This window comes from Lepisosteus oculatus, chromosome 7 (assembly GCF_040954835.1).
Source record: "Lepisosteus oculatus isolate fLepOcu1 chromosome 7, fLepOcu1.hap2, whole genome shotgun sequence".
In the NCBI taxonomy this organism is placed as follows: domain Eukaryota; kingdom Metazoa; phylum Chordata; class Actinopteri; order Semionotiformes; family Lepisosteidae; genus Lepisosteus; species Lepisosteus oculatus.
Window position 1 is genome coordinate 54,287,557 of NC_090702.1, and position 26,345 is coordinate 54,313,901.

At 40.1% G+C, this 26,345-nt stretch overlaps 1 protein-coding gene across 2 annotated transcripts in view; it reads left to right on the top strand.

Annotated features, from left to right (window-relative positions):
- The first annotated feature begins 10,501 nt into the window (after positions 1-10,501).
- The window catches only part of gas2l3 (growth arrest-specific 2 like 3), a 37,006-nt gene continuing 21,162 nt past the window's right edge, over positions 10,502-26,345 (top strand). For both annotated transcript variants that reach the window (XM_015351834.2, XM_006633138.3), the window contains exon 1: positions 10,502-10,809. The gene's annotated coding sequence lies outside the window, so the exon portion shown is untranslated. The remainder of the gene's footprint in view (positions 10,810-26,345) is intronic.

The following is a 26,345-nucleotide window of genomic DNA, read 5'->3' on the forward strand; positions in this document are numbered from 1 at the left end:
TTATTTTATATTATTGAAAACATTGACCATTTGCCTGATAAAATAGAGTATTTTACCTTATAGTGTAATCAGTGACATTAAATACAAGTAAAATACCAAGTTGTATATTAAAATAAACACTCAATGCAATTTTGTAGTGCTTGGTGCTTTTTAGCTTCTGTTAAATGCTGAATTATATATAATGCACTAGGAAGGCCTCTTTAACGATATTGTGTTCCATTTTGGTTACCACATTAAAAAAATCAACATTGCTTCTCTGGAATCAGTCCAGACAGGAGCAACCAGAGCAGATCCACAGCTTATGTGAATGTCCTGCGCTTGCAGACTGAAAGAACTGAACCTTCAAGAACTCCACCGGATGGATTTCTTTCAAATGAACAGTGATACATGAGCAAGAGGACACAAGTGGAAGCTAAGTGGAAGGGCAGTTAAAACCAAGAACAGGAGGCACTTCTTTGCCCAAAGGGTTGTGGGAGTGTGGAACAAGCTACTCAGCCATGCTGTTGAAGCTCAGACCCTGGCTTTCTTCTAGAAAGGGCTGGATAAGATCCCAAGATCAATTAGCTAAAACCACCAAATGGGTTATATGTGCAGAATGGTCTCCTGTAGTTTGTAACCTTATGATTTTGATTATTTGTTTAATTCACAATCACTGCAAAATTGAATTAAGTACTCTTTCATATCAATAAGTAATGTTTTATTACTTATTTATTACTTTACTACGTATTTTCTTGTTAATTTTCCTCAGTATCTAAATAATACTGTTTACCTCCACAAAATATAATAAAAGCATGAAAGAAAAAAAGAAAACATAACCATATGTTGAAGTTTTGTTCTTTCTGCTTTAAAGTTTTGTCAGAGTTAATTCTCACTTGTGTTTTAAATGTCAGTGAAGGAAAAAGTGCTATAAAAAATATTTGACTTCATAGCCCTTTTTTATAAAATGCCCCTGAGTTCTAGAATCCGGTAATGTAACCATCACTGAGTCACAAGAACTTTCTGGTCATTTTTGGGTTTTGTTATAGATATGGATTGTGGGCTGACATGAGGCCCTCTTTCAGAAGCAGTGATTTACAGACACTGTGTTGTTCTCATTAGAGAGTTATGTTGGAACGGTTAAAGAACCCATTCTTATTTCAGACTGGTCAGAATAACAGAATTCCTTTAATATAGGAAATAGTTGTAGATGAGGAGAAAAGACCATTTGTGTTTTGCAGCTGCATAAATAACACCCTTTGCTACCCTTTTGCTTTTCAAAATTCGAGATAGTCATCCAGTGTATTCTTCCTTTATTTTGCAATGTGGTCTAAATGACAGGTTGTATCAAATGTCGATGCCACTAACATTACAATGTACAGTATCAGGCACACTTCTGAAGGAGACTACATATTGAAGTATTGGGTAGAATCTAGTAATACACTCCCCATTTCACTTCTGTGCCTTTATTTGCATGAAACTTTTAAGGAGTATCCATTTGCACCTTTGTATACAGCTGGGCATCATACTGGAACAATGGAATTCAGGTGAAGTGCCGTGTTCAAGTTCCACTTCAGCCTTGAACCCCCAACCTTCCAGCTACAAGTCCAGAACCCTAGCCACTGCTCCATATCCTGTATAACAGAAGGTAGTCCATACTGTATGGGCCAAACAAATTCTCCTTTGAAGGTGGCACTGTGAAATAACACATAAATACAGTTGTACTGTCTGCAAAAGTTTGGCCACTGGTCAAAATGTACTGTATGTTCACTGAATCTTTAAGTGAAAAGAAGTTAACAAAACTTCTGCAGGGTACAAACATAAACATTTCTGCACATGTTAATACACAATTACTATTTATTTGCTGAATTAAAAAATAAAACAGGGAATGAGTCATGTGCAAAACATTGGTCACCCTGTCAGTCAGTACTTAGTAATACCTCCTTTGGCAGAGATCACAGCTTCCAGACAGAATATCTGAAGGTTTGTTCAACGCTGCAGTTGTCTTCACCTGACTTTATGGCCTAATGAGTTTTTGGGGTAAAAACACAAAAGTAGTAATGAATCAACTGGAAGGGTGCCCAAACTTTGGCAAATGCCATGTTCACGCTTTTTAAAAACTGTTAAAAACAGAAAACATAGTAATTGTGCGTTAAAATGTGCAAAAATATGTCATGTTTAAGTTTGTACCCTGCAGAGGTTGTGTTAACATCTTTTCACTTACAGAGACCACTCACCCTGTGGTCTGTGTGGATCCTAATGCCCCAGTATAGTGACAAGGACACTATACTGTAAAAAGGTGCTGTCCTTCAGATGAGACATAAAAATGAGAACCTTATTCTCCGTGGTCGTTAAATATTCCATGGCTTGTCTAGAGTAGGGATGTTACCCTAGTGTCCTGGCCAAATTTCCACCTAATCTTTACCAATCTTGGCCTCCTAATAATCCCCATCTCTGGACGGTGTGGGGAGAGTACTGGTGCCTTCTGACTGCCACCGTATCATCCAGGTAAGGCTGCACACTGGTGGGGGTGGAGGGGCTCCCCATTACCTGTAAAGTGCTTTGAGTGGAGTGTCCCGAAAAGCGCTGTATAAATGTTATTATTATTAGTTGCTATTCCTACTCAAGAGATATTTAGGTATTGCTCCAGTAGATGTCACTGAAGAGCACACCAATACCCATGTCAATTACCAAACATCTCCACCATGGGGAAAGGAGATGTTTGTTTAGTTCCTTGGGTGATGCCATCAGCTTAAAAAGGGTTAAAAAGGTTAGGCCTATAGTTTTTATAGACTGACATACAAATTAGAACAAAATAGCATAATGAGTATGATTGAGAGGAGGTCAATCAGTCCATCTAGCCATTTTTACAGTAAATAGCTCATTTATCTAAGGGTTTCATCCAACCATGCCTTGAAAGTAGCCAGAATTTTGGCCTCAGTAACATGACTGCTTAGCTTGATCCATCCTCCCACAAACCTTTGTGTCCATCCTGTTCGCTGACTTAAATGCATTTCTATGTAGTTACTGCTTGTGTCCTGTGGTTCATGTTTCACTGTCAACATGGAACCAGTCAGGAAACTGGCTTCACACTGTCAGTGCATTTGAGCATTTTGAATACTTGTATCAAGTTCCCCCTCTCTTAGCCTTCTACTGTCAGACTAAAAGGGTTCTGTTCCTTCAGTCTGTCAGTGTAGTTCACTCCCTCCAGCCCCAGAATGTATCTGGTTGCTGATTCCAGATCTCTGGACTGATTCCAGAGTAGTGATATATTTTTTCTTCTTTTTTTTAGCTCACTTTTGATAAATAGATTATCAGAACATATTGTCTGTCTGGTGCCATGATGCTTTTATTAACTGAGCTCTGCTTGCTTTGTGAAGGCTCACCCCAGTACGTGTATGTTGTAACTTTTCAGTTTTTGGTGATTTTACCATTCATTATCTTTGCTGACATTTTACCCATTTGTATCAGACTTTACTGTAATTTCCTTATGGGTTTTTCACTGTAATATTTACTCCTACACATAGTGATTAATTCTGCAATCGATCTTCATGCAGTGATTGAAGAAGGTAATGTGTTATTTTCTCAACACCAGAGGATTCTGTTTTTTATATGTTCTGGAATGGTGCACCGTTCTCCTGCCAAACTAAAATGCCATGTGTTATTTACTGGCCATTATACAGGCATACTGGGACAGACTCCCGGAAAATCAAATCATTTGACAAACCTGGAGGGCCCTACTTCATTTTCTTGTAAAGGCTTTACTGACTGGGCAGGGGACAGTGCAGGAGACAGCAGTATAATTTGCTGCTCTGCCTCCATGTTGCTTATTGTCATTAATTTGAATCAATATTCTACGACTGCATCCAAAGAAGCCGTCTACTGTTTCGAATGTTTGTTTTAAATGACAGGATTGGCTGGAATTCTGTGGATTTTGTATCTAGACGACACTGCACTAAGATTCTCATTGTCTTGTGATGAACAAAAAAGAACATTTTTCTTTTTCAATGGGTTGGGCTGGTAGCAGTACAGACTACACACTTCCATAAGCATCTGCCCTGCTACTTTCTGCTGACACAATCAAAATGTACAATCAAATTCCACTCTGAGGGTGGACCAGTGACAACTACATCTCCATGATCCAGTCTCTACATGAATGTGTAAGACAACAATCTCAAGAGCAGCTTGTAAAAACGTTGCTGACATACTAATAACAGTATGCAGAACATGTCAAGAAAGTCACAGTGAAAGGCATTCTAACACACACCAAAATCTACTACTATCAACAATTCCGTGTTTTCCAACATAAAAGGCTGGCTTCAGTTTCAAGTAAAATAGTGAGTGTTCTTTATCTTATGGCTGACTTTAATCAGACCCCTTACATTTGAATGGTTTCAATAATGGCGTGATTCACAACCCTTTGCTCTCAGGATTCCTGAGTTTCTGGTTTTCATTGCGATCAAATTTAGAATGATTTGATATAATTATTTTAAATAATTAGTCCAAATAATTAAGTTATGATCTAATCACTATATTAAATAATATATTTTATATGCATGATATATATTATTATAGATTTTTTATTTTAATAATATATATTTTAAAATAGATTTTTTTAGAAATATATAATGTGTGCCTGTGTGTCTCATGGAGAGCAAGTTGGGGTATGCGAAAAGACAAATTCCTAATAAAAGAAATTGTATTTGACCAATAAAGTGATCTGATCTTAATGTTAGCATGCCCAAAGGGGTTGGGCAGACAGTTGACCTTGGACCCCTAGAGGTTTTTTTCTCCTTACAGAGGAGTTTTTGGTTCCTCTCCTCTGTTGTTTTGTGGCTTTTTCTCTTTCTGTATTGTAATGTCATGAACTGTCATACAGCTTTGTTAAGTGCCTTAGGGCAACCTTGTTGTGAAAGGCGCTATATAAAAAATGAAATAATTTTAATTGAATTGGATTTAACTGAATACAGTATATATATTTATATTGAAGGAACAAGTAATAGGTTTATTCCATGCTGAAAAGAGAAGAGAGAAAACACATTTTGGCTGCGGAGCCTTCTTCAAGTGTGAGAGAGACAGGGCAGACAGCAAAGATTAAATAGCACCACCACTTCTAAAACCATAAATGTCACAGTCTTGTCCTTCGAAAGTTTAGAGGCATAGATGGAATGCAGCAATAATAATGGCACAGCCACAATTGCACTGCAGCCAAAAGGTTGTGTTTCTTTCCTTCTCTTTTCAGCATGGAATAAATCTTTACAGGTTCATTTATTTTATTTCCACATACAGTACTTAGGTGGAGGGAGTACTACAGCACTGATACTAATGACTAACCCCTCTTGACCTTGTAAAAAAGCTAGGTAGCAGTCTGGAGTAGTAGTTAGGGTCTCTTCATTTGTAACTGGAATGCCAGGTGGGGCCCTGCTGTTGTATCCTGGTGAAGAATATGTCACTTAGATTGCTGCATAGGCTACATACAGTACATGAGCACACTTACTGGTGACGTCAGATAAAAGCTTCAAAATAAAATAAATAACTGGTGATTAGAAGAGCTGGAAACAGTTCTCAAATGGGACCTTAAAACACAAAGGAACTCAGGTTGGAAACAAGAGACAAAGATCCGCTGTCGGTCAGGTACAGCATATTGCATGCTTACAATTCAAATAAGATAGAAAGCAAGTCCTGGTGAACAGTGACATGTCTTGCCATTTGGAAACTGCACAGAACCTGATGGTTTGTGAAAAATCCCAGGACTCTAAAGATGAGAAGAGGTGATGTAATTAAGATATCACACCCCAAATCATGAAACCCTCTCAGCCTTTTCTCAGCAGGGATGGGAACTCTAAGCTCACCACAGCAACACCACATGGCCCTTAATACACTGGGACAGAGATGATCACAACAGTCACAATAATATCTCCTTCTGTCAGCTGATAACAGGTCACCACACACCTTGTTCGGATAATTTCACACCACCAGGGGAATTTATAACCATAACAAAAATTACATCAGTGTTCACACAGTACCTCTGCAAACCAATTTGCAACACTGTACAATATCAGTTACTGTCAATCCTAAAATAATACAGTCAGAATTAGGTATAGCTCAATACATTTGGAAATATTGTTTATTTTTATGTCTGCTTTTACATATGTGTGGCATGTATATAATACAACTCTGGGATGAAAATTTACACTTTACATCTGTGGAGATACATACTATTGATGCCAATCTAAAAGTCAAAAGGAAACGTGTGGCAGGTATTATCTTCTGGCAGATAATGTATTTGTTTTGGGATGTCTCACGAGCTCAATATGGTTTTGTGCTTTGATTGCACATCTATTTGCTTGTTTAGGCAGGGAAATGATCAGGGAATTCTACACATATTTGCAAAACTATTTGGTATAAATGGAATTTATATTACAGCATCAGTGCTGTAATTTCACTATGGAAAATATTCTAAAAACAGCCACTTCAGTCTACAGAACTGCAAATCAAAGGACTGCTACTTGCAGTTTACTTCTTTGGTTTTAATGTGTGGAAAATCAACATGGAAGTGCTCCATGTTTTTACCTGTGAGAGATCAGTTTACAACTTGAATTGATCTGAGATTAATAACTCCTCTTTAATTGGTATTCTTAAACTTGTCAATTAAAACAAATTCTAGCATGTTTATCGCACTTTATTTGTTTTGACAAACAAATATTATTCAAATTTACCTCCTAATTGTCTTCTTTGCAGTTCTCTGCCATGCTCATAAGAATTATTTTATATAGCCCCTTTCAAGTGAAGACATGTCTGAGCACATTAGACTAGAAAAATAAATCAACAGTACATAGGCAGTTAACACACAGAAAAGAGACTGCATTTCTGTATTGAAAGTTGGGAAGTGCTCGCCCAAAGAAGTGTCTTTAATCAGCTTTTCAAGACAGATGGTTAGAGGCTTACAGTCTCAGGCAGAGCAATCACAGTTTAGGTCCATATCTATAGAAAGTTATATCCCCTAGTCATTCAGTGACTAATGTAAGGCATCTTGACATGGGCACACCCAGCAACAGAGCTGGTGGGGTGGAGTGTAGGACCTTAGCCAATCCCATATGTGAAGCCAATCCCATACAGGAATTCAATGCAGGAAATGTAGGGAATCTTGAAGAGGAATAATATTTATGTGGGAACAAGATTCTAGCAGCTGGGTTTTGAGCTTTTAAGTACAGAGTCTGTGGACTGCGCATTTAGACCCCATTCTCAGATGTCCTTCTTTCACCTGTATAATATAACCTGTTTTCTGTTTCAGAAAACAGGTTGTATTATACAGGTGAAAGAAGGACATCTTTGAGATATTCCAGAGAGTAAAGCAGATTTACTCTTTCCTTAGCTGTTACATGACAAATGGAATTACCTGATGTTTTCTACAAGAAGATAATTGGTGATTGTAGGATTGTGACCGTATCTGGACCAATGTAGAGACACACAGAGCAAGTATACTGTAAATGGTGTTTAAGAGACATGCATCACTGGCTGAAATTGGGGTGGAGTGTGGACATTCTTTTAATATCCAGTATTATAAATTTTCACCTACACTGCACAGACACACACAGCATTTTTGCATCCTTATGGAAAATGTAGAATTTTCTTGAAAGAAATTTAAGAAGATGGAACATTTTTTACACATACTGTAACATGGCACTGAGACAAAACTCATAAATGTCATCAGTGATCTATCACAGACTAATTAAATATAATTTGCAGTGGCCAGAACAGGTTTTGCTGCCAGTATTTAACTGCACTACTTGTAGTAAGTTAGTGTGGCTGACAGCTACGACTCTAGGAAACAGTATTGGTGATTTTAGAACTTCTTGTCTTTTAATCAGGTTGACAAATTATCTGGTGAAGATATCGCTAGCATTTGTTTTCATTAGCCACAGCATGAGAGAAGAAGTCAATAATATATTTGCAATTCCAAAGAGACATACTATACAGTATATTTACAAATGATAAACAAGCTCTGTCAGATATTTGTTGAATACAGCTGGGACAGCCATCCATAGCAACAGGAAGGCTTTCTCTTTGAAAGAGACACAACCTCTGGACACAAGAGCTATCAGGACAGGCACAAATCAGGCCAAGGATTATTATCCTTGGAGCTGTGAAGAGGCCTTTCATGGCCTTGTCTGAACTACTTTTTAAACATTTAAACACCATTGCACAGTATGCAGTGCACGGTGTTTCTCTTTACACCAGTTTTTGTACAGTAACAATCTAATGAAATTACCTTTAAAAGTGAAAATAAACTACTAAACGACTTATTTTGGACACCCTGCCTTTCCCATACTGTTATTTCCAAGTACAGTTTTAGTTACACCACAGTTAGTAAGTCTTGAAGCTTTTTAAAGAGTATATGTACACAAATGAGCTAGTAGTGATATGGGACTACAGACCCCTTCCTCTTGCATTTCTGGAGTTAAATGTATGAAGTCAAACTTATACAGCCCCTGGCTTCAACTAAGGGATGATTTATAATGGGCTCATACCCTTTATGCAGTTCATGAAAGAAAAGCTTATGACTATGTTTAAAAAAAAAACAGATGAGATTTACTGTGCAAATTCCTCTGATATGCCCCCAGAGTCAAAACTCTGAGATAACATTTTTAGCCAGCCGATGTCCACAGTCTTTTGTTTTCCTCACTGCTCTGAAATCTCCGAAAACACAAAACAAGTATGGATGTTATAGAGCATTTTTAGGTAACCTTTCTTTTGGAAACAGGTGGAACAGATATGAAGCAGATTTATCTTTGTGTTTCGTAATTGTGGTCTACAGGAAACACAAATATATTGAGAAGCATTAATTGCCCTTTATAATCATGTTCGTGCTTTTAGTTGCCTTCAGGGCTATAAGTGTTGTAAAGATACACTCAAAGGTTAGGGTTGACCAGCAAGGACTCACTGCTGACCAGTAGATGTGGTTGAGAGCTTCACATCCATCGATAAGAAAGACTACAAATGAGAGGAGGCCAATCGGCCCATCTGGCCCACTTGTGAGTTAATTGATCTGAGGATCTCCTCCAGCTGTCTCTCGAAAGAAGCCAAGGTCTCAGCCTCAACTGCATGGCTGCAGCACTGCCCATTGGATAGAGACATGCCTTCATTACTGGATTTAAAATGTACCTCCAAATTGTTTTCACCTGTGTCTTCTGGTGCGTGTCTCATTATTCATTATGAAAAAAATCTGCCGGGTTGAATCTGTCAGCTCGTTTGAGGACTTTGAAAACTTATCAGGTCTCCCATTAATCTCCTCTATTCAAAATGTAAAAAACAAAAACACTTCTCTCAGCCTGTGTACAGTGTACAGTAGTTTAGACCAGCAATATCTTAATCTGTTTTACAGTTTTAAAATACCATCAACTGATTTCAATTCTATGTTTTTAACTGCATATCCTAAGATTTTGTTTGCCTTTTTAATCGCTTTCCTATATTGTCTAGATAGAAGATGTGTCAACGTAAACACCTAAGTTTTTTTCATACACAATACTTACACCCCTTATTTACAAACATCAACTTATCAACCTATATGTGTGAAGCATTCTTTTCTCAGCAGGTTCTTATTACATTTTTCAAAACAAGGGATGATCCGTATGTGTGCAGCCTTCAATTCAGATTCATGTTTTCTTTTTTTTACTTTTTCTTCACTGTCATCCATGATAGCCATTTTGTGCAAATCATTATCATGAGTTGTTAGGGGTTCTTTCTAGCCATGCAAACGGGTTTGGGGAATCTGGAAAAGCTGCACAAGGTATGTACAGTATGAGGTAGACTCTGGGACTTTCTTCTAGGATTTTGTTGAATGAAACAAAATGAACCGAACGTCTTCTCATGTGTAACCTTTCTTAAGTCAAACGACAATATTAACACCAATGCGACCCCAGTCAAGAAAAGTGGGAAACTCAAATTAGTCACGTTTTTTTTTTTACCAGGAAACTCACTTTTTACAAATAAAAAGTTAAAGCCGTGGGTGTGACCAACGGACACTTCATTTGACGGGTAGTTTTGGTGTGACAAACATGGAAATCCACTGTTAATTTAAAACCGTAATGTTATTCTTAAGGGTGGGGTGGGTTTCGGGCGTTGCCATGGGTTGCATCTGTCTTAACTGGAATGGGCACCAGGATCCCATGAGCTCAAAGCGTAAATTAAATACAAATAAACTTCTAGGCGTTTGACAAACGAAGGGTGAAGAATAACGCTTAAAAGGTCAAACCTTTGAATCAGACTAAAAAAAATAAAATAAATTCCGAACCAAAAACGAGATGAAAGCCTCATTCACAAATGCATTCTCGCTTTATACCTGACTGTACTCGCGTACAGCACGTCTCTGGCGCTGGATCGGAAAACTAGGAGATTAAGCGAGCGCTCAGGGGAGGAGAAAAAAACACACACAAAGCGTGAAACTGAAACCAAACGGTTACAAAGTTTCCAATGAGTACACACACACACAAAAGTGGCATCAGCCCGTCCTTTCCAAGCTGGGAGCGGCTGGGAGCGGCGGCGGCTCCGGGGGGCGCGGTGGGTGCCTGACCCGCCCCCGCCCGCACTCCCACCTGCGCGGCCCGCCGGGCAGCCGGCGCCGCGCTCCTCCCCGGTGGGTGTTCCTGCGGGATGGCGGGCAGATCCATTGGCTCTTTCGAACGGCGCTCCAGAGGGCTCTGCATGGCGCCCGGAGAGCCAGGGGCGGCTGACAGTTGGAGCTGGTTGGGGGAGGCGAGCGCGTCGCGTCCGGACAGAAAAACGCCGGGTCCAGCCACAGGTGCCAAGCCGCCCGTCCCTGGGCCGATGCCGGTGAGTAACGTCGGCGATGGGGATCAGTTTGGAAGTGTTTTTGTTGTTGTTGTTGTTGTTGTTAAATGTGTGTTGTCCACCGTCCCACCCCTCTCCTCCCCTCGCCCTTAGCCGGAGCAACAAGTAGCTCAGCTGCCTGCTCGTGGTGGACGAGTCTGTGATCGGAAACATGCATTTAGGAAGAATAACACGTTTTAAATAACTTTGGCTGCGAAATAATAACGCGGGGAAAAAAAAGTTTCAGGTTGCTTTTCATGCGGGGCGAAAAGGGGAGCAGGGAACATCTGAAGCATTCGTGCCTGTGTGTGAATGCATGAGTCAGGCTTTGGTGCTGTCGGACGGGGGTTACAGATTTGAAAACGGAAGGACGCTGATTAATTCTGCTCTACCAGCATCACGGCTTTAATTTGGCTGCGATGTAGCTGCAGGGAGCGAGATTTCTTCAGAAGAGAAAAAAGGTCTTTTCACCGGGGAGGGGGAGAGATATGACAGTACCACCAGGACGTTTCTGAAATCTGATGCTGCTTTAACATGCCGTGTCTTAAATATGAGAGTTTATTGAATTCAAGTCTGAGGATGACGTAATCCAGCAATACTGTATGTTATCTTAAGTACCGTACTCGCGTTTCATTGCATGTGTTTTGTCCGCTAAGACCCACTTTGAGCTCAGCTGACTGGGGTATGTGCGAATTATGGGCGTTTTGTCATTGCTTTCTTCGTCCGTCAATCACAGTAATGTTACAACTTCGGTGTACTTATCAGGCAGTTTAAAAGGTTATTGCCCTCGTTTGTGCTGTTGATAAAGCCTTAGGTAATCCTGGGGACACGTTTTATTTTGTTGATAATCTCGGAAAGTAATGACTCCCAACTGAGAAAACGATCAGAAACCCATTAGACAGTGCGATTATTGCAAAATCAAACGAGGATTGTTTTTTTTACTACACATTAGCAGCTCGCCAGAGGAACCACCCCTAGTGAATGGCTGTTGTTCTTTCAGAAACCGGGTAACGGTTTAATGAAGGAGCTCAGGGATTGTAGGCATCTGTTTCCTCAGACACAGTCTGTTTGCCTTGGAAAATCGAGTTACACCTTTCGCCAGTTCTGCCTACAATGCGACAGTGTTACTGGCGGCGCTTAAGTCCCAAAATGACAGTGGCAAACGTTCATTTTACAGTCTAAACATATTGCAAGGGGGAAAAAAAACCCACTACAGAACCTCGTGGGTAATGCTGTCAATAAATCAGCTTTGTTGTGTGGGATTTTAAAAATTAAGTATTTCATTTAAAGTAAAATAAATTAAATGCCCCCTCCCCCTTCCAGCACAGTGTTCACAGGGGTTAAATCTGCCTAAAATATGGTGTCCTCATGCCTGAATTTAGCTTTAGCTTACAGTAGCACATCAGGAAATGTTTAAAATGATTTTAGGAAGTTCATTATAGGAATGAGTTCATGAGTCATCCCCTTGGCTTAATGTTTTGGGCTGAAGCGAATCTAAGATATTTGTAAACTATTTGCTAAAAAGCAGCGTGTCCAGATCTTGGAAAATTTATTATTTTAGCATAATCCCTTACAGTCTGTCCTTCACTTATTTTTGCCTCGTGGTCGAACAAGCCTTTTTGTTTATTGTGAAACTGCGTGCTGCCTTTGTGTGTTTTTAGATTAAAATATTTTCAGAGTGCTCTACTTGAAGGGTATGAACTGCCTGGGACCAGATGTAGCACATCTGCTGGAAGGAGCTCTTCTGACTGAAAGCTGTGTGTACCCTTTGGGATGTCACTGACAGATGGCCGTACCGACGGCGGATGCATTTGGTCGGTAGAGGGGAAAAAAAGTGAGAAAGGGGCAGGAAGTCTATGTTTTGAGCTGATGGCACACAGTACCTGGCCTTGAACCCGATCTGGTGCCCCCCACTCTGTACTGTAACAGTGACGTGTTCTGCAAGTTGTTCGTCGTGGTTTTTCCCTGTAGAGAAAAACAGTTCACTTGTAGTATAATTTAGTTCCTGATTAGATCTTGCTCCGCATCGGGAAGAGTGGAAAGCATCGTCTTCAAGCTCACTTATAAGGCTGTGCATGGCCTGGCACCTCAGTACCTGTCCGAGCTGTTATCTGTCTGCTCCCCACCCCTGACTCCGGTCTCCTGCCCTCTGCCTTCTCCTGCTGCACCCTCAAGCTCTGGCACTGCAGCCCCAGGGATATCAGAGAGTCACCTTCCCCGAGCTCTTTCACGTGTCAAAACCTTCCTTTTCAGAAAAGCTTTAATTCCAGTGGCGTTTGTCTGCTCCATGTTCTAGTCACCACATAGTTTCTTCTGAACCTCTAACCACTGGTGTAACTTACAGTTCTATGTGCTTAATTTGTCATTTGCTATCCCTATAACCGTATTACAGTTATTGTAAAGATGCTATTTTGTTAGATTCTACGTTTAAAAACACTATATGAAATTAAGCTTACAGTTCCTATCTGAGGAATATTGTGTAAGGTTGGAGTGGGGAAGAGGTTAATTCCAAGCTAAAAAGCAGAAAAAAGCACCTTGACTGTATTGCTATTGGGCTTCACACAACTGAAGAAGACTTTACAATTGAAAGATTGTTTTTTTCTTTTTTTTCTGCCTTTTAGCTTGGAATTAACCTTCACCACTTCTTAATATTCCAAGAGTTGGAGGCAGATGCTGACATTATTTAACACTGTGGGTGAGAATGTCTTGTGTGGGAATTAGTGTACAATCTTTTTAAAATGGTGCAGGCATGTTCATTGTGTTTAAAAGGCATGTTTAGAAATTGTGTTCATTGACAGTTTTTCAGCAACAGAGCGGTATTATTGAGGGAGTTCAGAATCTAATGTAATTACATTTGTTAAGTCCTTATTTTAGAGAGATTTATATCTCGTTTGTTGAAGACGAATCACCAATTTCTGTCTCTGTTTTAAAGTAGCAAAACACAATTGTATTTGTTTTTGTGTCTGGTTTAAGCAATTCATATTGGATCATAAGGAAAGGTCAAAGCTCACATTAAAAACGCCTGGGCGGTTCTGAACCTTTTGTACATGTTTGCTGTGCTTCAGTTATTTGCTCTATTTTGAGTTATGCTGCAGTACCTTTAAATTATTCAATGAGAGCATTAAAGTGCAGTGTAGAAAAACAGTTTGAAAGGTGGACATGATGTTATTTATATTTTATATTACTTTTATGTTATTAGATTGTTATTTATATTTATTTAGAATCACTCATAATAACCATTAGCATTAGGCTTACCTTCTTTTTACATATCATTGTGAAGGGTGTCTTGTACTGGTAGAAACGGATACAATACAGACCAGCGTGTGACGTCTGTTTAACCCAGAGACGGGTCTAGCTGGTGGCTGCAGTCCTGAGAGCATCGCCTGTCCTAGGGGAGAAAACCAGCCTTGTGGGCAGGTGTCCCAGAGCCCAGCAAGGGGACCCGATCAAGTCCTTCGCGTGTCAGAGAACAGTATTGTTCCTGAGCTCGGGGCTTTGCACACGCCTTTGTAGTGCCTGTTTTCCCTGTGATTCCCAAGGGGGGAAATTAAACAGGGAAACAAGAACAGCTGCATCCCTCTCTGTGCTTCACCTGGGAATTGCACCTCTGTGTTAGTGGCACTAGTTTCTCTCCTGTATATTCATGTGTATTTATAACGGGCGGAGCGGTGGCTCTGTGGGTCAGGATCCGCGCCTGTGGCTGGAAGGTTGCCGGTTCGTATCCCGCGGCCGGCAGAGTAATCCTACTCCATTGGGCCCCTGAGCGAGGCCCTTAACCCCAGCTGCTCCAGGGGCGCCGGATAAATGGCTGACCCTGCACTCTGATCCCCAGCTTCTCTCTCCCCCACTGTGTGCCTGTGTGTCTCATGGAGAGCAAGCTGGGGTATGCGAAAAAGACAAATTCCTAATACAAGAAACTGTATATGGCCAAAAAAGTGATCTTATTTGTACTCCTGTGAGAGGGAAGTAATTTAGCTGCTGAACCTTATAAATAATACAGCACTCAATCTCAAGCAGGGGATTCAGCCTGAAATTCTGAGAACATACTGTAAGAGTCTGATGAGTTTCTTAAAATCAGAATCTACTTTATTCTCCACATACAGTGGAAGTGTTTCTTGGGTTTGAGATGATAACTGAGACTATATAAAACATTTGTTGGTTTATACTGATGTATACAATCAGTGCAATATAAATGGCAATACCGTACAATGTGATACAGTACAAAGACGTCAGATTCAAGTGTGAATCATAAGATTCACGTGTGAGCTGCATGCATATACTGCACATGTTGTCAAGGGCCTCACACATCAGAGTAAGAGCACTCAGAATGAATGACTTCTTAATGTTTTCTGTAACCTTCTGCACTCTGAAACGTCCCGTGGGTGCTCATTTTTCAGATTGGAAGTGCAGTGCGTGTGATTTACTCTTAACGCTGCTTTCTTCGCTATTACTCCTGGTGTGGATGTGGTTCAGCTGGCTCTGTGTCTGACCAGTCATTCCGCTGCCCGTGTTGATAGTCCCGGAGAGCTCGGCTCTAGCCCTGACACCCAGGGGAGAAGTATAGGGAGCACACACTCGCCCAGCTCTTGGACACGTTTGATTACTTCAGAGCTCCCCAACCTTCGAAAGGGAGACGCTCTCTGCACTGCTGTTTTAAAACTCGGCGTTGTCCGAGACGTTTAGTTTGTCAATGCATGTACCCAGGCATTTAAAACAAGGGACACTCTGCACAAACTGACAATGTATATTTATAGCCGTTTCTTGAAAGAGACCAGATTATCAGTTTCAACAACGTGGCAAGGCAGCTTGTTACTCCCACCACCCTTAGAGTAAAGGTGCGCCCCCAGTTCTCAGATCTGGGCCTACATTGGAATATGTTGGAGTGGAGGGCTGTGTCAGCATGTTTTAGCTGCAAAAAGAGGCTCAACAGCTGAAGTTGTCTTACCTCCTGTTTTTCAGTATGGAATTCAGATTTACTTATTCCTTAATTTCAATATTTTGTCAATCCAGAAATATGAAACAACATTCATGTAAGGTTAGTGTGAGCTACAGGGAAACCAGTAGAGGTGAATTCTGTGCTGAAATGTAAAAACAGAGGGAACTAAACAGTGTTCAACTAGTGGAACCTTCCTCAGATATTGTGATACTCATGCCTTCTTCACACGCATGAAGATGCTCTACTAACAAAACATGCTTCTGAATGCCACACTGCAAAGTAAAAAATAACTTTCACATGTTCTTATAAGTTTTTGCCATCTTTCCAAAGTCGAGATTCTGTCTCCATTGCGTGAGCCGGTATCTTTTGTATGGCCACTACTGCACGTATTGAGTGCAATGTCTGGGTGTCAGCTACAAATTAGGTTTTGGCTAATCGTGGTAATTCCCTGCCAGATGGTACAAGTCCTATTAAAACTGGGACATGTGGGGACAGTCTTAACACATGCATTAATTTCACCCCTGTTGTGAATCTTGAATGAAACAAGGTATATAATGTAGATATATTCAGCTGTCAATATAGATACGTACATAGCAGTCAGGAATTTTGTACCAAAAATGTATAAAATGGCATACTAGTTTTTGTGAAAAATACTGAGATATGGTAAATATTTATTCGTACAAATGAGATGTCAATATTTTTAAATTGAATAATGACATTTTGATGTTTAAATAATGTTTGCATTGTTTCTTCTGTGTTGCTCTCATTAAAGCAATTAGTAGAATTATGTGACTGATTAAATATTTTCCCTGCAGTATGTAATGGGAGACTTGAACACATTGTGTCTATCAGCCTAATTCAGTTGTGCCAAGTGAGTGCCCATCCATCATGTCTCTCAGACATATGCTTTAGAAACAGAAACATTATGCTTTTCACATAGAAGTAGTTTTTTTTTTGTATTTTCCCAGGAAAGGTCACTTCAGAGAGAAAGATCAAATCTTGTGTTTAGAGTAGTATAAATAGTTAAGGTGTACAACAATATCTCATGCTAACATTTTGCAGGCTGAAAAATGACTTAGTAAACTGTCACTTGGACATCTTTAATTTTGTCTATCATTTAGTCAGTTTGTCTATCATATAAAAGTCAGAAGGATTAAACTACATTCTGGTTAACCATTGCAAAGTGTTGCTTCTCTCAGATATGTTCACTTAATTTTAGATGGGTGTTGTGTAACAGAGCAGTAACAATAAAGGCCTGATGTTGATGTTGAAATTAGATTCTACCTCTAAAACGGGAAGTACAGTGTAGTTAAAGATAACAATCGTCTACGGTTAGTGAACTTCACATTCAGAGATTTAGAATGCATTGAAACATCCAAAATAAGACAGGTCTTCTGAGGTCTGAATCTGCGAGAGCCTAAGTCCTTCAGCTGTTGTCTAGAATACCACACTGCAGTGATCAGAGTGAGCATGAGTGTTGTATTGGTAATTAGTCTGGAATGTGGAGAGGGATGTCTATGTCCTCCTGCACTTCGCGCAGCGAAAATATTAAATGAAAGAAATTTTCGCTTGAATCATTTTTTCTTGTTCTTGGCTGGAATTCTTCAGTATTCTTCAAGACTTCGCTTATGTGCATGTAGAAGAACTTTTAAGTCAAGGTAACTGTTGGCTGTTATTTATCTTCTCAAATTAAGTGTTGTAAGCTTTTTATCAGTAATATTGTGTTACTACATTTGGACAGGTAGATTGTGTGCACTAGAGAGCTCAAAATATTTAGCAATAATTTGGAAATGACTAAACCTTGAGGTAGAAAAGGATACATTTTTACCACAATTTGAGTTTTTTGGCCTGTTGGAAAATTCAGTTTTCGCACCCTGTAACTTTCAACAAAGTTTCCAAAACTGTGTTCAGAACAAGTGAAGTCATAATATTTACGTATATGTAATATTTCATAGCAAGTTGGCATCTGTTGTACTCAGAAAGTAGGGAGGGATCTTTTCTGTAGAGCCAAAGGTTCTGAAAAGTACCTGAAATAATTGTGATTTTTATCTGTGTGAACAGCCAATTAAATGGTTTTCAGTAGCCATGTAGAAGTGTGTGAGATACGCAGGGAGTAGCAATGGAGCTGCTTTTTAATTAAACCTTTAGTTTAACAACACCTAATTTTCAACAAGAACCATGGAGGAAACCCCTTGCAGAGAAGCATCATTTTAAGTGTAAACTACTATGGCAGTCTTTTAACAAGGAGGCACGCTCCCAGGAATGAATGGTGCTACTATCTGAGTGCTGTTCCTCTGGGTTTCTGTAATTCTTCGTGAACATCTGTGTGATATTTGTGTGACAATCGCACAGTGTTACAGGTTGTGTAGCTTAGCTGGTTTTTATTTCTAAAAACATACTCTAGCAAGCTGCTGGCATTGCTGACAGGGGTATTGAGGCTACTGAAATGCTCGTGTTGGCTTGTGTGCTCTTTTAATTACCAGTACTCCTTCAAGCTGTTGTTGGTAGGTTGATCCTTCCTTCTCGACTAGAGGCTGAACTGCTTGCACCTGAGGGAGCTCTTTCTAAAGCTCTCAATTTCCTGAAAGCTCTGCTAATCTTTACACACCACTACTTAACTCTACGCACATTTTTTGTAATTTCCTTAATGCTGTTAATGGGGAGTAGATAATTGAAGGGATTTCATTTTCAATTTTCTTTTTTATGTTCATTTTTACAGATATATTTGCATTTAAGTATAAAGAGCGTGATTTATCTTGATTCCTCTGTGTTAACGTTTCAACTTTACCAGATCGTTTAAATTGGTAAATTATTCAGGAGGAATAATGAAGTTCAAGGATTAGATGCTTTGGAAAATGTTTAAACGTGTGAAGTTATAGTAAGATCTGCCCCCTGGCCACAGGACGAGGAGGCTGGGACCCCCTGCAGACTGCGGAGTGACCAAGGGGCAGCTGTCCGGGTGAAGCTGGGTTCGAGGAGGGAAGCAGAAAGATGAATGAGGGAGAAGGTTAACACCTAGTCTTTCTATTTAAAAAAATATATAATCAGGAATGACTACAGGTTTTGACAGCTTAGGTAAATCAAACGTTTCTACTTTTTTCCCTCCCAAACATCATTGTAAATTTTGTTAACTCCATTTTACATTGAAAAGCATCTCCTTTCATTCATTGGTTTGACAATGATCTCAGAAACCGAGCCTTTTGCATGATAGTTGTGTTATTGACAGGGTCCTCACCCGAGCCAAAAACAGCCCTCGGACCATCAACTCGATCAGGAACCCCCGGCCATTCCTTTGGTGCTTCCCTACCACCCCAACACACTCTCCATCCCCAGGACCGTTAACAACAACTTTTCCATCCTACAGGATGATCCCTCCACTGGGGCCCTCTTTTCTGATCGCCCCATCATCTCATATCGCCGACCACCTCATCTGTGTGACCTTCTTGTTCACAGCTCCCTTGACCACCCTCACCAGCCATCCACACCAGGTATATTCCCCTGCAACAGAGCTGTATCACCTGCAAGTACACATCTAACACCACACTCATTCAAGGCCCTTCAGGACAATTCCAGATCACCCAGGCGACCTCTTTTACTGTATCTCTTGCAGTAAATGCCCAGCCATCTACATTGGAGAAACAGGAAGTAGACTCGGAGACCGCTTCAGAGAACATGTCAGGGCTGTGAAGATTAAAGATCACTCCAAGCCCACTGTTTCTCATTTCACCTCAGGTGGCCACGATCATATTGATCAGGGTTTCTTTACTCCCATAGCAGAAAGAGATTGGAAACTAAAATTATCCTGAAACTTGGCTCCCACCTTCCCCCTTCTCTCAACGACAGACTTGTTTTCTTCTAATTCTCTCTGTTCATTAGTAGAGTAGGTTTGGTTTCCCACCTCTCCTCACCTCTCCACCTCGCACCACTTGATTGGCCACTCTGCCTCTCCCCTGCTCCCTCCTCCTCCTCTCTCCTGGCTGCTGTTGTCCTGTGCTGTATTATCTTTGCTGTCTGCCCTGTCTTTCTCACACCCGAAGAAGCTGAAACGCTGTGTTTTCTTTCTTCTCTTTTCAGCATGCAATATACCTATTACTTGTTCTTTTCTGTGATATTCTAGCTGACTAGAATTATCACGTGCCCATCAGGACATGTTTCTTAAATGGTACTGAAGCCACTGGATCATGAGTATAAATAGATGGGATTAATTAATAACCACATTGGGATGTTTTGCTACTGGTAAGGTCTTTTGGTTGAATGTCCCCATTGGACTTTGTAGTCCACTTTCTATGTCTTTCTTTTTGAAAGTGTTTTTCTCCATCTTTTAATTTAAAAAATATCGATGATATCAAGGACAGTTCTCAAGGCAGAAAATATCCTTCATCTGAGTCATCAGAGAAATACAAACCAAAGGATGTGAGTGGGAACCTAAGGATAAGCTTATTTAACACTGAAAACAGGGGACGTGTCCGTCTGCACACAAGGCATTATGGGGATCTGGAACAAGCTGGCCAGCCAGTACTTTGGATTTTTTCAAGAAATGGCTGGAAGAGATACTTCGATCAACTTACTACTAGCAACAAAACAAGCTAGATGGGCCACATGTCTCTCGTCTGCAAAACTTGTGTTTGTATGTTAGTTTGATGCTACAGGTCTGTTACGTTATGACATTCTCTTTTAAATCTGGTAAGAGTCGTTGTTAGAAGAGTTTGAATAGAGGAAAATATGATATATGTCAGCAATGTGCTGGAGTGCAGAGTGTTCTGTAACTGCAAAGATATGGGTTTAGATCTCAGAAGATAACCTCATCCAGTAAAATACCCTGCTGCTTTGAATAAAAGCATCGATCAAACAAGTGTTGTATACAGTACATAAAAGTAGTAAGATGACTTGACTTTTAGGCCTGTAGGTCTATTTGATTTTCACGGTTTGGAAACAGAAATGCACGTTATGTTTACTTTTGATACACAAGTGGCAGTCTGACAATATTGGGAACATTTTAGCCCTTAAAAAGAGTTTTAGAAAATCTCCGTACCCAGCAATGAATACAGATGAGATGAAATTGAAGGTTTAAGATATATTGGGACATGAATAATATATTTCAAATATAAATTTATCGAAGAGTCAGGGTTATTTATAGAATATGTTTGTAGTTTGGATGGCTGATAGGCTTGTTATTATCTGGTAACTAGTAACTTACCAATAAAAGAGCAGTTGCAGAATCTTTTTTACATGTTTGTATGCTGATAAATGTAATTATGTGCCTCCTGTGTAATAACAGCTTTCCTGTGAGGTGAGGATGTCTCATTTATGACCTGGATACCTGAGCCCCTGAGACAACGTGGGGCTCAGAGACCAGTGAACAGACTCATTGTCCAGCTATGCTAGAGGATAGGGACTGAATCCCAAACTGACATGTGCAAACTGGAGCACAATGTGTATAACAGATTGCAGCTTGTGTGGTTTCCAGAGGTGGCCACACATGATACCAGCCTAGCAGACCACCCTGTATTGATCATTTTTTTTTGATGACATGTTAATCAGCACAATCAGTTCACCTTTGTCATGTTGCTTGCTATGAAATGTCATCTCCTGAGATAAGACTTTATTGATCCCGGAGGAATCCAGCCCCAAGAAAAGCAAGACAGACATCAGAACAGACTAAAATAACTACAGCATTAGAGTAATTAAAAAGTATATAGAATACAAAAATAAAATAGTTAGGAAAAAATAGGTGTGTGCAAAATAGGCTAATCGTCACTATAAAACAATAAAAGATGTGCAAAATGTGCACAGGTATATACAGATTGAAGGTACCACAGTATAAACAGTATATGAATGCAGTGTCCAAAAAGTACATGAGTGCAACATGCTGTCCATAGAGGAGCAAATGAAGGGCTAACAGTCCTAGCCTAGGGCAGCGTTATACACCCTGACAGCCGCCGGGAGGAAAGACCTGCGGAAATGATCCCTTGAACACCATAGCTGGAGCAGTCTGTTGCCAAAAGTGCTCCACTGCCCAATAACAGTCCCATGTAGCAGATGAGAGGCGTTGTTCATGATGGCTGTGAGCTTAGTCAGCATTCTCCTCTCAGCCACCACCTCCAGGGGGTCAAAGCTCAGCCCCAGCACAGAGCCAGGCTTCTTGATAAGTTTATTGAGTCTGTTTACATCTCTTGCCATGATGCTGCTGCCCCAGCACACAACAGCGTAGAAGATGGCCGCTGCTACCACCGATTCATAAAAAATGCGTAGCAGTGTTCCACACACACCAAAGGACCTGAGCCTCCTAGGAAAAAAGTCGTCTCTGACCTTTCTTGTACAGGACGTCAGTGTAAACAGTCCACTCCAGCTTATCATCCAGGTATGAAATGTTATTTCCCGATGGCAACTGGGATTTTCTTGCAGTCATAATTTTCTTATGTGAGTGTCTCAGAAGAGCTAGTCTTGGCCTTATATCCCCGATATTAGATGTACTTGTTACACATGGCTGAGCTTTAGCAAGGCTGGGTTACCATGGAGGACAGTTCAACACACACACGATCCTCTTAACAGATTAATAAGTAAGGCCGTAGATCGCTTCTGGTGTAGACATCTGGCTTTTGAACCTTATCTTTCCTTGTTTTTTATTTAAGATTCTGTTCATTTTAGAGAGGAATATTTTTTATTGGAATCATTTTGATTATTGGATTTGAGCGAGTGCTGAATGACTTTTCTGTTCGTGGATTTTTACTTATGAAATGCATGCTGACATATACCTACAAACAGCAACCATGACAGATTCTATTCCACTTCAGAATAGGATTTCGCTCATTTTTATAACTGTGGATAGTTATAATCAGTTTAATAATTTTTCAGATTTAAAGTAATTTAATGCTCTCTATTGTGAATAGCTCTAAGCCTTTTGGTTAACCTAGAGAGCTTAAAGTAAGAGCAGAACACTTGGACTTATCAGTTTTCATTTTTATGTGTTACATTCATTAACGTGAGTGACTGTTGACAACATTTCTCAGTGTCTTCAGAAAAACTCCAATTTGTTTCTTGTTTTTTCACCCTTTGTTCATCTGTTTGACATTAAGTGGAAACGCGATGGCCTTTGAGTTCACAGTAGACCATTATAATGTATGAAAAAGAGATTTATTTACGTCGCCAGGACCGCAGATGCTGTGCGTTCTTGAAGTGAGGGCCTCTTTATATTTCATATTGTGTCTCCATCCCCCGCACTCATTAAATCAGGCCTACTTTTGTTCTCCTCCTTGGCAGTTACTGCCCTTCAAAATCTTTTCCTATTTTGTTTTTTCAGACTTTTTTTGGAATCCTAGGCAGAGAAGGGGCTTTCTGCTAGCTCTTCTCCTTTTCGTGTTGAGTAGTTCATCATAAGCCACTTTCTGCGAGCTCATTTCTATGTCCGTCTGGGGACAATGAGGGCATTGTGCTCTTCCCATGAGTTAAGGACTTGGAGGAGAGGAACTTCATTGTTGGTGTTGGCCTCTGTCACAGTTTGGCCTGTTAGCTCCGTTGTAGCTCGAACTAATAATTTTGACATTTTGGAAAACAAGGGAATCCCTTAGTTCTGGTGTCCATATTCAAAGCTTTGCATTTTAGAGCACAGACTAGGGAAGAATGGGCTAGAGAAATGTCAATATGAAATCATACGCTATTGAGGAAGCAGATATGTTGAGTTGTAACATATCTCAAGCTCTGTGTTTCAGCTTTCTCTTTTCTGATAAGATAAGTTTCAGCAGTTTTTTGTTGGAACTTTGAATACAAGCACTGGCAGGCCGGCCTGTGGATTCTAAATCAAGAAATGGAGCTGAAATCTAAACTATGTCATTTTGATGTTGACAAATGAACTTCAAATTCAAATGTTTTTCATGTCTTCTTTTCATATTCCGAAAGCTATCCAGCCATGATTTAACACTTGAATTGAAGAAACATGAACCGCATTTTGGCAACTGCTGACTTCTATGAAAATGCAGTAGATTTAAAATCTGGAGAAAGAAGCTGTAGCCCTGGGTTTCTGTGCTGTTTAAATTGCTTAAAAGATTGTGGGAATGTGGAGCCCGGAAATCTGAAGTAGTCCAAATATGAGGTTTCACACGCCAGCTGGATAAACTCGAGGAACCAGGGGGTGTGGTTGCATCCTCATGGGTCTTGGTAATATTGAATGATGTTGCAATGAGAGACAGACAATACACTTTAAAGCTTATTCTTATTATTTGCCATATTATGATTTTGTAATAGATCGATTGTAATATTGATTGATACTGCACACAGATTTTGTCAGTTTGACAAGTTAAAATTTAAATGCTATTATAATACAAGACAGTAGAGTTATATAATACATGTGGCCAGCAGCCATATCATCCTGTAATGCACAACTGACAACCCGCTGAAGCTACTGTAAGCAGATGTGACCTGGCCAGTACCTGGGTGGGAGACCTCCTGGGAAAGCCAAGGTTGCTGCTGGAAGAGGTGTTAGTGAGGCCAGTAGGTGACGCTCATCCTGTGGTCTGTGTGGGTCCTAATGCCCCAGTATAGGGATGGGGACACTATACTGTAAAAAGGCGCCGTCCTTCGGATGAGACATAAAACTGAGGTCCTGACTCTCTGTGGTCATTAAAGATCCCAGGGTGTTTCTCAAAAAGAGTAGGGGTGTTACTCTGGTGTCCTGGCCAGATCTTCCCTTCGTCTTTACCAGTCATAGCCTCCTAATAACCCCCCTCTCTGAACTGGCTTCATCACTCTGTTCTCCTCTCCACTGAGAGCTGGTGTGTGAGGAGTGTACTGGCGCATCATTGGGGCTGCACACTGGTGGTTGTGGAGGGGATCCCCATGACCTGTAAAGCACTTCATTCTGATTGATTGTAATTTTTGTGTATCGTGTCTTCTGCCGGTGTTCTCCATTCTTCCTTTTTCTCCAAGTCCTTCTATGTGGCTGATGTAATTGTGCCTGATATGGAATGAAGGATAGACCAAGCAAACAGAGTATATTTTACTTTAATTTGAGCAAATTGTGCAGATGTTTTCCAGAGGTCCCTTGCGTTCACAGTTTTTCCTCACTGATGCAACAGTGTTGCTTCAGATAGAAGTGTTTAATTTTGAATTAGAGTGGTCTGCTGCCAAGTCAAGTGAATCAGGAATGCAGCATTTTTTTTTTCTTTGGAAAAAATTATTTCTGTGCTAACAGTGAACTGTTGATTCACGCCTCATGGCAAGTTGTGCACAAGATTTTAGGCAGTAATTTGAGTCTCTTCAAACGGATTCGCATGACTTAACTGAGAAACCCATAAAAGTAACATTGTGTATGTAAACTGAAGTAAGGAATGTTGCTTTTGCATATTGAGATAGCCTGTGAATGTTCTCTGCATGAGCATACAGTATTTCTTTAAAATCATCAATGACAGATCTCTTTTTTCATTGTTAGAGAAGTGGATACTGATGGGAAAGTGAGCAAAGGAATGTGATGGGAATAAAGTTTGCCCTTTTGTTTGAACAGCTGTGTGAAGTGTCCAGCGTTTAAGCAGACGAATCCCCCCAGGAAAAGGATCTTAATGGCCAGTGTTTTGTAGCAGCTTGATCTCATCGCCGGCACAGTCCCAGTCTCTCCAAACATTTGCTATGTTGTAAAAGGATGGAGAAACTATAGCTTTGACTTTGAAGAGGAGATAGACTGCACAGCTAAATCAATCATTTTAGCAGAGTAACGTTTTACATTGTTTTTCACATGAGTGTACAAAAATTGCTAAATAGACGCCACGTAAATATAGAGTTCAAACTTTTAGATGACTATGACTTTGGATTTTAAGCCGTCATTTAATTGTAGAAAGAAATACGTACATAAGAAATGTTACAAATGAGTGGAGCACATTCGCCCACCTGGGCTATTTGATAGTAGCTTTCGTATTCGAGGATCTCACCCTGGTTTCTTATAAGACATTGCTGCATATCAGCTGCAACAGCATGGCTGGGTAGTTTGTTCCAGACTCCCACAACCACAATCCTTTGGCTAAAGCAGTGCCTCTTACTCTCTGTTTTAAATGCACAGCTGCGTAGTTTGCACCTGTGTCATCTTGTTTTTGATTCATCATTCGTTCTGAAGGAGTCGGTTGGGTTGAGCTTTTTGAGCACTTGTATCAGGTCCACCTTGTAATCTTCTCTGTTCAGGACTTAAAAGGTCAAATTCCTTCAGCTTGACAGTGTAGTTTATTCCCGTAAGCCCTGGAATATATCTGGTTGCTCATTTCTGGGCTGAATCCAGAGCAGCAATGTCTTTTCTTGTGACATAGTGATCACAATTGTGAATAATATTCTTAATTAGGCCCAACAGATGCATTGTACAGTTTTAACATAACATCTTGTATTTGCATTCTACACTTTTAACTATATAGTGTAACATATTGTTTGACTTTTTATTACTTTCCCACATTGTCTTCTAGAAGACATACTGTACATAATGTGTCAACTTAAATACCTATGCTATATACATAAGTAGCCTCTTCAGGTTTGTTATAGTTTGTTCTCTTTACCTACTTTACCTGCATGCAAACTCTGGTCTACATTAAATGTCATCTTTAATTTTATCTGAGTCTTTTTTTAATTTAAT